The sequence below is a fragment of the Tupaia chinensis genome, unplaced genomic scaffold, assembly GCF_000334495.1.
Source record: "Tupaia chinensis unplaced genomic scaffold, TupChi_1.0 Scaffold149798_1, whole genome shotgun sequence".
NCBI classification, from domain to species: Eukaryota; Metazoa; Chordata; class Mammalia; order Scandentia; family Tupaiidae; genus Tupaia; species Tupaia belangeri.
The window spans coordinates 521,214-536,753 of NW_006209642.1; the positions used below are offsets into that span (position 1 = coordinate 521,214).

Genomic DNA, 15,540 nt, shown 5'->3' on the forward strand with positions numbered 1-15,540 from the left:
AGAGAGAGAGAGAGAGAGAGCATTCTCCAGTTGGACAAGGAATGGTGTAATCTTTTTTCTTTCTATTTCCGTCGAGTCAGGACTTTGGGCATCCATGCACATATGGCTGGTATGTTTTACAAAACACTGGGGTTAGGATTTGAATGATGGTTGGCCACATGGGATCCAGCTCCCAGTGCATGATGTTTAATCATTGTGCTATGGGATGACCCTCAAATCTTTTTCATGTCTTTTTTTTTTTTTTTTTTACTTTATCATTAAACATTCCAAGAATCCTGAATCCCCATTTAAAAATAAAATTTCCAAAGCACTTATTTCAATGAAAGTACATCAAATCCTCTCATTAATATCAAAGTTCATAATATAGCCTTATTATGAGAAAGTTTATTATATTCTACATTTTATTACAAAAGGCACAGAAGTCATCTGAGGCTTCAGATTATTAACTCCACTGCATTTTATTGCACTGCTAATGTGCAACTCAATGCAATTATTAAAGCTTATAGTACATTTTCCCAAGAATTCATAAGCACTTAGAAATTCTTTTTATATATAAAATTAAAAAAAATACTGGACCTTAAGAACAACATAGGCATAACAAAATTCTGAAATTTCTGCAAGGGCAGTTTTGTCTCTTGATAGAAGTATGACTTTAATGGCGAGTCTATTAACAGCAATAGATGTGTGGAAGAAACAGTAAAAAGAGTAGTAATTTCTAAGATGCGAAAAACATATTTTTTGTGAGCTCCATATGAAAGCAGTACTGATTATTCCCAGACTGCTCCTATCATCCCAACAGTTTTCCATACTTAAAAGTACATATATTTTATAGATCAAAAGTTCTAGATTTGGTTTAAGACAGCAAGGACAAAAGCAGAGGCCAGTCCACATGTACCAGACATGGCTCTGGGTCTCCCTGAGCTGTCTCACTGAGATAACTCAGCCCTAGCTGAACAGTCCCATCCAGACTGTCAGTCTCTTTTTTGTTTCTAACCCAGCTTATCCTTTCCTGTTCTCTGCTCTCTGGCTGCTCAGAGCTTGCTGCACTGTGTGTGTATGAATAACCCCTTCTTTCTTTTCTGCCAACACATCTCTAGGCCCATCCTCATGAGATAAGGAAGCTGTTTATTCTTGGGCACAAAACTTCCAATGAAAGACTTCCCCCATAATCCACATAACACAACAGGACATTGTCCATTGTCTGGGTTCGCAAAATCCTGTTCTCACTTAAGCACAACTCCTGCCTCCTTTGCTAGGTCCTGGGCTGTATGCCTCACTGCTGAGTTTTTAAAAATATATATTTCCCCAGTTCAATAGTAGTTTAACTTCCTTCATTGATATAATGATAATTCTTGACTGAATAAATGGATACATTGTATATGTTTCTCCTGAGCCAACTGGAAACCACCATCAAACTCTTCACCTGTTACTTTGACATCAGAATTCTACCCCTGCTAATAACTTTCATTCTCTCACTGTTACATTTTTTAGCTCCATAGAAACCATGAAGAGTTGCCTTTTCTTCCACTCTGTAGTCTCGAGGTGACAAATTCATCTTTGGAAATTAGAAAGATGGGCTGAGTGGTCCTCCTCCGTCAAAGAAAACAAAGATATTTGGATGTAAGGAAGATCCATTTGTATTTATTCCTGAAGATGACCTATTATTTCCTCCTATGGACAAATTTTATGTATTAGACTCTTCATTCCCAAAGATGAATTCATTAACTTTAAACTTGTTTTCTAAATTCACAGTTGTTTGTATTAGTTCTGTGTCGCCAGTTTCAATGACTAACTGATTTTCCCGCTCAGAGTGGTCTGTGGGTTTCCCCTCTGTAGGGTCCTCAGGGCTTGATTGTGTGTGTGTGTGGTTTCTTTGGCCCGTTAAGATTTACCCTGAAGCTTTGGCTGATGTTTATTCCATGGCATTGAAGATTTTTTTTGACAAATGTGGCCACAAAGAACCCTCCGGTATTCTGACGATGTCGTAACAGCCTATGGCACTGCTGGAGGTGCAGAGCTTGCAACTTTCCAGGGTCCTTTAACGGGAACATGGTAGGTCAAACTTAGATGTGTGTGCTGTGTGGATGATTATCCCAACTGGCAAAGTACTGTCCATCTTTCATCATTACCTTCCACTTTATGATTTCTGGCATCCATTTCAGTCCTGCCAATTCAGTTCTGCTTGCTTTGCAAGCTCCAAAGCATCTTCACTTTTTTCCAGTAAAGATGCTATGATTGCTTCATTATCAATGGGGTTTAGTGAACATGTAGGCTACACTACCCTCCCACTTTCTGTGAGCTGTTCAGTACCTCTCGTTGCAATCTGCAGCTATACACCATGCAAGCTATTTAAGATGATCCACTTTTTCCATGCACCATTTTTTTTTCTCATAGTTCCATCTCCACTGCAAAGGACATCACATAGAATTCTGTCAGAGAAGAGAATGATTTTCCTTACATTCACATCTTTGGTGAGTCTAGGTATGCTGGACACATCATGGTTTATCTCCATGACAGAGGGACTGCTTAGCCTTTTGATGAATGAGCAGGTAGCCACGCTTGTCCACATCAGTAGAAATAACAAATCTCTCTAGAAAAGGGACTGTCATGTCTGCATGCAACATTTCAATCAATTGTGTCATCTTGGATTCAAGTGCTGCACACATATCTAAGGTCTTAGAAGGAGGTGAATGTGCAGCAGCCATGGCGGGATTGTGCTAACAGCTTCTTGATGACTAATATTGCCAGATTCAGTTTCACTAACCAGAAAGTGATGGAACTGTCCCAATCATGGAGACATTTTCAAGATTTTTGGACTTAAATTTGTGTGCTAGGCTCTCCTGGATACCAGCTCAGTGACTGTGGAACTTCAGTTTTTTAAATGTCCAACTCCAGGTCTTCTGATTCTTTGAAATTTGTGTTCCTTAAGCAATGAAGAATCTCTTTTGAATGAATTTTTTTTTTTTTTGAGAAGTTTTCGTTATAGTTCGCGTGTGCTCTCCAGACAGAGAGATACAGAGAGACAGAAAGCGAGAAATCATCCCCCAGGGGGGATGGCCACACCACAATCCCTTCTTCTCCATTCTCCTCTTGAGGTCTTGGGCAAGCACACACGTGCACCCGGTGTGAGTTTTAAGCCACTGGGTCCGAGACTTGAACCACGGTCGACTCCATGGGAGTCCAGCGACATAGCCATTATGCTAACTGCTGGTCCCTGACATGACTTTTGTAGCTAGTGATTCTTAAAGTGGCCATGAGAGTCTCCCCGAGTGTGTCCATAAACTGTTCCCCCTTCGCTTAGGTACAATCTTGAGCTTGTAGTAGTGCTCAGCTTGTTTTCTTTGGTGATCTTGGGGCACCTGCCCTCCTAGTCTGCCTTGCTGGCTTCCTACTGCCCTCTGCTGTCCTCCATGCCCTTGGGCTGTTGCTGCTGCTGAGACAGGAGTCCTGTGACCTATTGCTCAATGACCCATGGCCTTATTTCTGTTTATCCATTTGAGTCTTCTGCTTGGACACCCCGGAGCTTAATGGGTGTGGACTTTAACTAGAGACACATTAAAAATCTTATGCACTTCTTTTAAGTCCTAAAAATCTATTAAAAAGATTCTGATGAAATACTTTCAGTACTCTGTCACCACATTTTATAATAAAAATTACATTATACAGACAAGGATGGGATATAAAAATAATTGCCCAATTTTTTTTGTATGCTTTGCTATAGGGCACAGGTGCTTGTCAGACACACACACACACACACACACACACACACACACACACACAGAGGGGGGGGGAGTGAGAAATCATCCCCTGTGGGCATGGTGTATGGACACACTACAATCCCTTCTCCATTCTGCTCTTGGGATTTTGGGGATGCATGAACACCTACAGGGTGTGATTTTCAGGCTGAAGGGTCTGGAACTTGAACTGCTTGGTTGGCCATGTAGGATCCAGTGCCTTAAACTCCACACTACCTGCTACCCTTTCCCAATGGTTTGAAACAGTTAAAAATATAGATTACCACTAAGGAGGTGATACTCTTCTTTATTTCTCTTATTTTCTTACATGTATGGAGAATTAGCATAACACAAGGAACAGTGCCTTCATCTCTGGGATTGGTGAGACCATCCATCAACAATTACTTATTTGACAGCTATGGCATGCTTGGTACTGTTTAAGAGCTAACTAGTGAGTTAAACTAAATTTTGTGTTCACCTTGATGATATTTAAGTGAATGAAGACGTTACTTCATCTCTAATCTCCTATTTCTTCATCTCTAAAATGGAGTCACTGAGACTTAATGAGGTAATGAATGCTAATTTCCATGAATAGATACTCATTCAATAGTTCCCATTATTATCACTGATATTTTTTAAATATAAAACTAAGCTTTTTTCTATTTTAAAATTTTTTTAATTTTGTGTTTTAGAATTTACCAGATTGCGATAGGTTGGGCAAACTTCTGAGGGTTCTAGACAGTATGTACAGTTGTGTGCCACTCATCAGTAACTCCTTTGAGCTATCCAAGCAGGTAGTACAAAATTACCTGTTGAAAACTGGTGATTAAACTTCTTTACATGTTTTTTGAGGCTGGCACGTTTTCTCTGAATAGATAAGAAATACCCTTCCCTTTCTTTGCCTCACTGTACACCTAGTCTTTTTGCTGCATTTTTCACATGGATGATTTTGACAATGCTCCTGGTGTTCATGGATAATTTATTCAGTTGAGTAGCCAGTAACCAGGTACACACTTGTTTCTTTTTGAAGCTAGAGAACTTTATACATAGCTTCTATCCCATGGTAAGACTGTTATGAACATGAGGAAAAGGCCCAGGAAGAGTTCATCTCATCAGAGCAGGTTTTTCCTCGTTAGTCTATATTACTAACATTTCACAATAGCAAGAGGAAAGCCAAGCAAAATGATTTCTAGTTGATTTATGCAGTTTCTAGTGAATCACTTTCTTTTTGGCTTAGGGTCTTGCCATAGCTACCTGAGGTATGGTCTATGATAACCACTTAGGAAAGTGCTGCCTAGTAGGCTTCCATGCTTAAGTAAACTAATTTTGTTATTACACTCAGCAGTAATGTGGCTTTGAGGGAGATTAAGTTAATGCTAAACACTCCTTTCTGAAGTAAAGCAAAGTTCAGAGGATATTTTTTCCTTTAAAGGATAATACCTCATTTTAAAAAGCTTACGGTCGTTGAATATTTTGTGCATTACTGCTGTTTCAGTATTGTAAAGGAGGAAATGACATTTTCATTCTCTTATTACAAATCAGAAAGTGTTTCTGAATTGAAAGTGAGTTTGAAAGATTTTTTGAACGATTTTATGTTTATGACTAGATCTTTTGGTAACTGAATATATGACTATATTTGGAACCAATACATATAGCTAACTCTTGGGTTTTTGGAAAGGCCGTCAAGAGTTCATAGATAATTTGAGCCAGACAGTTCCCTTGACGACAGATTGATTTCAGTGAGGCCAACATGACATAGCTCTCTAGTGTCACACAGAAACACACACTTGGCCACAGGCTGCATTAGTCTCTGGTTAGCCATTCCTTATATACTTATTCAAAATTGAAGGTTCGAGAAAACATATCTATTAATAGAAACCAACTCGAAGTTGCGTCTTGTGATAGTTCTGTGGAATTTCATCTGTGAAATCATCTTACCACTAATTATCCCTTCTAGTAGAGGAGTACGGGAGACAATGGAAATGCATATTCAGAACTATGATGCATCGAATAGGGTATTTCTATAAATTATTTTCAGGGGGTTATTAGCTGTATGTGCATCAGTGATATTTTAATTTTTAAAAAAACATAGTACTTTCATAGAATATCCTGTTAAGACAGTTACTGAGCATGTTCTCTAGACATCAGTAAATGCAATTAAATGAGCTTGTATTTTTTTTTCCCTCTAGTATAAGCAATAAATCATTGTCTAATTCACATGTTTAGCTGCTCACCTGAAGTTATTAGAAGTAGCAGAGTGCTGTGACAAGAGAATGGGTTTTAGAGTAAGAATAATTTAGACTTGAATTCTCGTTCCTTTATTTGCACACTCCCCAAGGTATAGTAGTCTCTGTGGTAACAGAAGGTCAAGATTATCTACTTCCGTAAGTTACTGTAAATATTGTATCGAATGCCCTCAGCAGAAAAAAAGGCACGTAGAAGTTGTTCAATGAGTTGATTTTCCTTTTATCCTGAGATTTTCAGATGTGTATCAAGGGGGAATTGACCTATGCCCAGACCTTTTGTCATTACCATGAATTTTGAAGAGATTACAAGTGTAAGAAAAAATATCATGTACGCCACTGTAACTTAGATAGAGAAAACATGTAACAGCAGCACAGCTATTCCTAATGCTAGACATAAATGTGAAATACTTGCCTTCGCACAAGCTTAGCAGTCTGCATCTACTCTCCGCAAAGCAAAACAAAAACAACAAAAAATAAATCATCCCATTACAGTTCATTTTGTTAATTTTCTAAAGGTATTTTATAAGAAATCTTGTTACTTATTTTCCTATTCACTTTATTTTGGATTCATGTATGAAAGCTTTTAAGCAAAAGCTACCTACTCTGTGTACGTGAGAAACAAAGCAAGCCTCAGTTTTTATACTTTTTCTATTGATATTTTTCTCTTGAGAGGTTGGGAGGTCGGACGTTCAAATTTTTATTCTTTCTTTTTCATTATTTATGCCTATTCTTCTCCTCTGGGACTTGTTACAGAAAATAGAAAAGGTAGAGAAGAAGAATACATTGACCTACACTCTGAATTCTCATTTTTTCATGTTTTTTTTTTTTTCCTCACTATCTCTTGATTTATTTTTATGGCAAGCTTTTGATAAATGTTTTACACAAAAGCTATATTAGCATTAAAACACTTAAATTAATGTTATGGTTTTCAGTGAGGAAGACTAAAATCCATGTGGGTTATTGCTGGAACAAGACATGTATTTGACACTGAAATTCTACCATGATTTCTAGTCCCTTTTTCCTGCCTTTCTAGAGAAACCGTTCAGGGTTGAGATATTATATTTATGTTGTTGTTGTTTGTTAAATTTATTTATAAAAGGAATCACAATCTAGGCAAAGCGTGTTTTCAGCTTGTTAAAATATCAATGTTGGCAACTTAAGATGTAGAATTATTCTTTGGAGATAGCACAAAATCTGTACTATACAAATTAATCAGTTTTTTGCTCTTGGGAAATCTTAAATATCTAACTTTTTATAAAACCCCATGAATTTCTCCTTGGTGGTAGTAGTCCTCCAGAAACATTGCTAAGGTGGTATTTGATTTGAACTATATCTACTTTTTAAATTATTTTGTTAACTACTAAGCACCATTTTGATTCCCTAAATCCTTTCAAATTACTAATATGTGACTTCTCTGTTGCTTAAATTTAATTCATTTAACAAATTGCATCGGTAGCTATTATATTTCACCCTGAAAGTATCTCAATTTTACAGATAAAAATGAATTAGTTGTATCTTGTAAATGAATCTTAGTAAGAGGACAAGATGGTTAGTGAGAGGTTAGGAATGGTAGGATGATGTATATGCTATTGATTAAAATACAATTATTGTTAAATTTGACCTCAGCATTGGGACCACAGCTACAGAATAAAAAAGCTCTTGTGATAAACAAAACCTTGAACTAGGAGACAAATATTTAGTTTCCACCCTTACATCTACTATGTGTTTGCTTTATGAATATGACTAGTTAATTAGTCTGTCTGGGTTCAGTTTTATCATCTATAAAATTACTGTGTGGTCCAAAAGGTTATTTATTTATTTATTTTTTCTGCTTTAACATTATTACTTGGTTGGATGTGAAGATCATCAAACTACTTGATAGTAAGGTGCTGGGAAGATCCTTGTGTACAAAGGGTTTAGTCTGAAGTGACTAGAAAAATAAGAAGCAAAACGAGTATCAAGTCATACTCTAATATGTAAATCAAGTTCCATGGTAGGACTCAGGAGGAAACATATGCCCAAGAACAAGGTGGACAGAGGGTTTAAAGCCTGAGCAGGCTGGGCTCTGGGCACTGATAAGAGCCATTTGTGTAGGGAAAAAAAAGTGAATAAGGGGATACATTTAAGGCACTAGTTTCAAGAATACTACAATATTTGTTATAACACTCTGCCTCACCCAATCCCTTAATCTCTTCTTGTTTAGGTCCTAACAAACCCAAATTATGCCTTGGTTAGGAACTGTAAAGGGAAATAGTAAAGTGAGAATTCAGAGCTAACATAAATTGAATGTAGTTAAAGAAAAGGTAAATGAATCTTTATATGTGTGAATCAAATCAGTTTTATTTTCCATTTAATTTTTAACAAAAAATGCCTTCCTCTAAGTCTTTAAACTTGGGTACAACTTGATATCTAAGGCATATAGTATGAAAAATATCCTAAAATGATAATAAATCCTGGTGAGGATTACTTAGTTCTTAAAAAGCACTGTCAAATTACATCAATGTTTTGAACCTTCTTGAAACTGAAGTTGGGAATATAAACTAGAAATTTGACGTATCTACCAAAACAGTATTAAGATTCTCATTGACATTTTTGCCTCTGGATCTAAAGGTATGTAAGAGGTAATCAACAATTCACATATGACTTTCATAAATAAAAACTGAAAGGGAAGGATCCATCTTCTAAGTAAGAAGATTCATTGAGGTGCCTATTGACATATACGCTTGATGATCATGCCATCAATCCACCTATTGCACTCCTCTCTCCTGCTCTGTGGTCTTTCTTGCATTTCTTTTTGCTTTCTCAAGTTTTAAGCTTAAAACTAAAAACTCATCCTTTCTTTGACTTTTTATATCCAAGTAAGTTCTAAGTCCAATTGCTTCTTTATCTAAAATGTGTCTTGCATCTAACTTATTTTTTCATGTCTGCTGTCTACCACAACCTCCAGGCAGGTTCTGCCTTCTTAACTTATTCTCAATATACTGTAATTCAGTGATCAATTCCAAAATCCCTTTATTAATGTTCCTTTTCTAAACTTTGTGTTTCAAAAAGTTCTAGAGATAGCTACATTTACAGCATGGTACTTAGTTAACTTATCCATATTTTATAAATATAAGATGCATAATGTGTAACTGTGTGAAAACATTATCAACAGGTAGTATTTAAATATTTATAAATATATGATATTTATATATTATATGAATAATTATACATACTATATAATATAATATACTTTAAAATGTACATTTATAAAGATCCATAACATGTCCAGTCCTCCATTTGTGACCCAGGCATCTTTGGACTACAGGCTGCACACCACTGCGTTCTAGTATGTTTGAATGAAACACCAGTTCCATTATGTTTAGGAGAACTGTATAACTTATTGCTCAACATGAATGACTTTGAACAGGAACTGTCTCATGTCTGAGACAAGAATATGGAGGCTGGGGAACCAGCAGTTAGCGTAATGGCTATGTCGCTGGATTCCCACATAGTCGACCGTGGTTCACATCCCGGACCCGGTGGCTTAGAACTCATGCCGGGCATGTGTGCGTGTGTGCCCAAGATCCCGAGAGGAGAATGGAGGAGAAGGGATTGCAGCGTGACCATCCCTCCTGGGGGGTGATTTCTCGCTTTCTGTCTCTATGTCTCTCTCTGTCTATAAGGCATGCGCCTTACAGTGAAAACCTCTCAAAAAAATAAAATAAATAAAAGAATATGGAGGCTGGAGAGATGAACAAAGCTACAAACCCCATGGATGCACTAGAAGTTAATAGAAAGAGAGATGGGGAAGGTGTCATACAGACAGGTCCTGGGAACAGATCATGGGAGAAATTGGGAAGAATGGTGGTGGTACAATCTAAGCCTTATCTTCCTCTGGAAACATGTTACTCAAATCAGCCCGTAGTCTAGCAGCACTGGTGTTTTCTGGGCCCTTATTAGAAATACTGATCCTTGGGTCCCATTCTTCATATTTTCAAGATTCTTAGGTGACTTGTTTGGGAAGCACTGGCCTAGAAGATACACTTTTGTTTGAAAACAGATTTTGTAGTTGAGCTAGAACCTGGCAAATGAGTAGATCTTTTTGAGTTGAATATTCACACATTTTTTTTGATATTCAATAGTAAAGACAAGTTGATTAAATGCTAGGTTGAGAATTTACTTTAATTTCTGGGACCAGCAGTTAGCGTAATGGCTATATCACTGGACTTCCTTGTAGTTGACTGCGGTTTGAGTCCCCAACCTGGTGGCTTAAAACTCACACCGGGTGTGTGTGCGTGTGTGCCCAAGATCCCGAGAGGAGAATGGAGGAGAAGGGATTGCGGCGTGGTCATCCTCCCTGGGGGATTTCTTGCTTTCTGTCTCTCTGTCTCTCTCAGTCTGTCTGGTGAGTGCATGCCCCCTATAGCAAAAACCTCTAAAAAAAAAAAGAATTTACTTTAATTTTCCATTGACTTCTTAGTGCTTTAAATGAGAGTGTAGATCTCATGTAGACTTTGACAAAGGTAGGGTTAAAGGAGATGTGAGTTCAATGTGTGTTAGAATAATATTTTTAATATAACAAACTTTGACTTAATAAGAGCTGGGTGGAGAATCACTAAAATAATCTAATTATAGGTGAGCCAGAGTTTTAAAGTGTCTGTTCATGTCATTAAGATCTGTAACTTTTTTTGACCTTAAATCTATTCTTGCCAGTTTTAAGTGCATCAGGACAGGAAAACAGTTGGCCATCTGGTTTTACTAAACACTTTCTCACGTACAAGGACAAGATGTATTACTTGGAGAAGTTAGGAAATGCACTGTTGGAAGAATTTAGGACACTTCTCTATATAAACTATTTCTCAAGGATAAAAAGCTTGGCCTATATAAAAAATTAAAGGCATTTATGTTGGGAGTACTGACTCTTCCTATGTTTCACCTATTTGTAGATAGTGTTTAAATAAGCATTTGATTAACTATCAAAGTACCTCACAGTTTGAGTTACACATAGTCATTAGTCCACCCTTCCCTTAATGGTATAAGAAACTTTGCTATCCAAATTTTTGTTAAGTAAATCCTGATTTTAAATTTTTTATTAATGTTTATTTATTTGTTTCTTCCATAAGAGAGGAAGACAGAGAAAGGATGAGAGAAAGAGAGGTACCCCCTACAGAGTCCTTATGCTGCAATTCAGTTCCTAGCCTCAGTCACCCAGAATCACAGGCACGTGTGCGTGCACCCAGCATGAACAGAGACATCCCAGGATGTGAACCTGGAACGCTACCATATGACCTCAGCATTACAGAGTCCTGTGTTACTGCTGTATCTTGTTATTTTCACTAGTACAATAAATCAGAGATAGGACTAGCATTAACATTCTATTACTTAACAAAAAAAATCACATATTGAGAAAGACTAATAATAAATTCCTGATAAAACCGTAATGCTATCATTTTATAGGGGGAAAGGCCTATTAAATAATAAAAAGTAACAATTTGCAGTGCATTATACTCAACATATAGTTTCCACTGTGAAGTAATAAACACAAAAACCTTTTAACATTCCTAACCCTATGCTTACAGCAACTTTCCATCTCTCTCCCCATGATTTGGTAAAACTAGTATTCTAGTAAACACTATTTTTCCCAATGATCATTGTATAATTTGTCATAGGATACTTTGATCACAGTATGGCATGAAAATATAAGGTCTTACTACCAATTTATAACTAGGAGGACAGATTAAAACAGATGTTAGCTGGCATATGTATTTATCTAGCCACAGGCAAGATTGCTCAGCAAATACTCAGTAGATTGTGTTTCTTGATTTTTGTATTTTATCCAGTTGTTTGTTTAACCAATAATTTGCTCTTGAGGCTGTACCATACAGGCATTTGTCAAAATACTGACCATTGTAGGACGAGCAGATGGCATAGTGGTTATATCGCTGGACTCCCACATGACTGACCATGGTTTGAGTTCTGGACCTGGTGGCTTGAAACTCATGCCAGGCACGCATGCCCAACATCCCGAGAGGAAAGTGGAGGAGGAGGGTTTATGATATGGCCATCTCCCCTGGGGGTGATTTCTCACTTTCCCTTTCATTGTTTCTGTCTCTCTCTCTGCAGTGAGAGCATTTACACTAAGGCAAAAACCTCTACACACACACACACACACACACACTCATACATACACAAATATATTGACCATACTAAGATATTAGCCAATCACTATGTTTTAAGTGTAACCTAACAGGACGAGCAGGATATTTGAACTAAGGCTCAAGAGAACTGTGTTGACAGCAACATAATGCCCTCACTTTCACTAAGATTGAAGTAGATGCATTTATGGAGAATTTGTGACTTCAAGGATGCCTTACACTTCATAATAATTTTCTTTAGAAAATTTATTTTAAGCCAGGGATAATGAAACAAAGAGGCAACAATAAATGAAGCATTTACAAAAGCAAAAACCTTGTTACATAAGTTTATACCACAGTTTGAGATTTGCACAGGGTGGGATTGCAGGCATCTTTCACCCCATGTGCCTCGTCATCCCTACTGCTGGTATCCAGCGTGGTCATCTCAACCCATCCTTAGGCTCTCTGCCAAGTCACATATTAGGCAGTCCCCAAGGATTTTGAGAGTCTTGCTGTGTATGTCAGAGAGATCGTTAGATGCTCTCTTGGGTTGGTCTTATGCACTGTGGGATCAGGCAAGAGCATTCTTGTTCAAATGGGAGAATGATTTTTCCTTCACTTATGGGTCCCTTGCCTTTCTTTCTCAATGGAGTGGCATGTGGAAGGTAGGAGAGTGGTCAATGTTGTTGTAGGATGTGTTACTCTACATTTATGCTATGAAATTCTGAATGGCACATTTACTATGATTAGTAAGTGAATTATTGTTTGTATTACCTGTATACTTTGGATAAGACATCATTCGTGGTCATCACCATTCTTTGAGAAAGAAATGAACAACTTTTGAGAGAACCACTGGAAGCCAGTATCCATGCACAGCATGAGGGATCATTCTGCATAAAGAATAAGGACGTAACTAGCCTTAAATACAGGATAGAAGAGGACTGTAGAGGCAATAAGTTGTGTTGTTTGAACACAAATGGACTGTGAAAAGACCATGGCATTACAGTAATAACAGTGTCACAGCGGGAATATGAAATTAGCATATTTACCAATGAACACAAAGAGATTATTCTTAGACCTGAATAGGAAGTGAGGGCATCTGGCCATTCTGAAGAATCTTCACATCAACTAATGGGACAATAAAAAAGGAAGTATCTTTTTTTCTACCTGGAATTCTAAATCTTCATCAGTCTGTCACCAATCTTCATAGGGACCCATGAATTTTGCAATATATTTTAATGAACATTTCTGCAAAAAATTTTCCCAATATCTTGTCAATGTTGGAAAGGGTTCTCTGGGGGTACTTTCAATTACAATCTCAAATTTCCTTAATGAAATTTTGAGATAGTTCATTTTGACACTGAGGAATGGTGAAAAACAAAAATGGGAAAAGTAGACTTTGCTAAACTTCCTCTGTAGGGTGGGGCTTTGGAATTACATGGAGTTGGCACTTGACATGAACATGTAATAAGCTGGGCCTTAGCTCTGCTGTGTTTGTGTAATCCTCAGCATTCTCTGACCACTGCAAGTAATTTGTCAAAATAATGACCATAGTAAGATATTAGCCAGTTATTAAGTTTTAAACATAATTTAACAAGAGGAGGAGATTTAAACTGGGATCAAGAGATACTTCATCTCTTTCATGTGGGCCAAGTGATGACAACTGGTGGCCTGAGAAATATACCAGGTGTGTGTGTGTGTGTGTGTGTGTGTGTGTGTGTGTTTGTGTGCTCACATGTGCTCAAAATCTAAAGGTGAATGGAGGAGAAGGGATTGCAGTGTGGCCACCTCCCCTCAAGGGGTGCTTTCTCACTTTTCCTCTCTCTCTCTCTCTCTTTCTCACTGACTCTTTAGCTGGAGCACATGCCCTACAGAAAGAGACAGACAGAGAGAGAGAGAGAGAGAGAGAGAGATAAATATGTATATGGAGATGGTATAAAATAATTTTGGAAATAATTAGCACAATTTGTCATATATCAATAGCAAGAGTTCTGTTTTGGAGAAATACTTTCATATATTAAATAGAGAAGGTCAATTATGGTATAAAATAACAATTTGTCATATATCAATAGCAAGAGTTCAGTTTTGGAGAAATACTTTTATTTTTAAAGAATTATTTTATTTTAACTTTATTTAATATTATTATCATTATTCCAGTTTGATCAGAGAGAGACAAAGAGAGAGAGAGAGAGGAAGTGAGAAAGCAAGCCACCGGGTTCAAGACTTGAACCGTGGTCGGCCATGTGGGAGTCCAGCGCCCTTAATCACCATGCCACTTGCAGGCCCCAAGAAATACTTTTATATATTAAATAGAGAAGGTCAGTGCACCAAGATTGAATACTTAAGACAATATTCATATTTTTTTTTGGGGAGAGGTTTTTGCTATAGGGCGTGTGTGCTCGCCAGAAAGAGAGACAGAGAGACAGGAAGTGAGAAACCACCCCCCAGGGAGGATGTCCACGCCACAATTCCTTCTCCTCCATTCTCCTCTCAGGATCTTGGGCACATACGCACATACGCCCGGCGTGAGTTTAAGCCACCAGACCCAGGACTTGAATCATGGTCAACATAGCCATTACACCAACTGCTGATCCCAAGACAATATTTTAAATAACCTATTTTTTATCTTCTCTTATCAGAAACTAAATATTTAATTGTGATCTTAATTTGTGCCCTGAAAATATAAAGCATAAATAGAGTTGATGCTGATCTTTAGTAACTCCATAATTGAAATTGCATTTATGTGATTTTTTACCCTGCATTATCTCTGGGATTGATACATTGGTGTAATCTCCAAAGGTACCAGTTGATGCTCTTGAGCGGCAGACAGTGACTCTAGGAGGCTGTCAGTTTAAAACTGTAGAGAAGTGTTCTGTCTTCTGTTATCTCAAAATATTTGAGCCTTATTTGAATGAACACAACACTAAATTCCACCTTCCCATCATTAAATTCAGGTTGCTGTGGTGGATATTTGCCTTTTTTGAGAGGCTGGGGACTGACAACATATGAAGTTCCTTTTTATATTATTGACATTCCTTGTGAATTCGTCTTGACTAGAGGCAGAGCCTGCCTTGCATAACAGAGACTGAGAATGCTTGATATTTGCCTTCCCAGAGTACCTTTCATCTATGACACAAGTACATGACCTTTGTGAGATGAACATACCCTCTTCCAACTTTGAATCAGGAGCATCTGGTTCAAATGAGCAGGCACTGGAAAAAACCCACTCTGGGGAAAGCTGGTAGCAGCAGGAGCATCAGGAGCACTGTGTCTAGGGATGGTAATAGCTTTCAATGCCCACTGTCAGAAGCAAAGGTAGAAAACCACAGGGCATCCAGCATTTAGTCACATTAAAAGCAGTAGCTTCTTTAGATGGGTTTTGTGATCTGGCCATGGTGTCTTGCCCTCATTTCTATCTTTTCTTTTCTTTTTTTCTTTTTTCTT

The 15,540-nt window shown here is 37.6% G+C and overlaps 1 pseudogene; it reads right to left on the minus strand.

Annotated features, from left to right (window-relative positions):
* Positions 1–853: 853 nt before the first annotated feature.
* The window catches only part of LOC102490657 (tRNA (cytosine(34)-C(5))-methyltransferase-like), a 22,095-nt pseudogene continuing 7,408 nt past the window's right edge, over positions 854–15,540 (minus strand).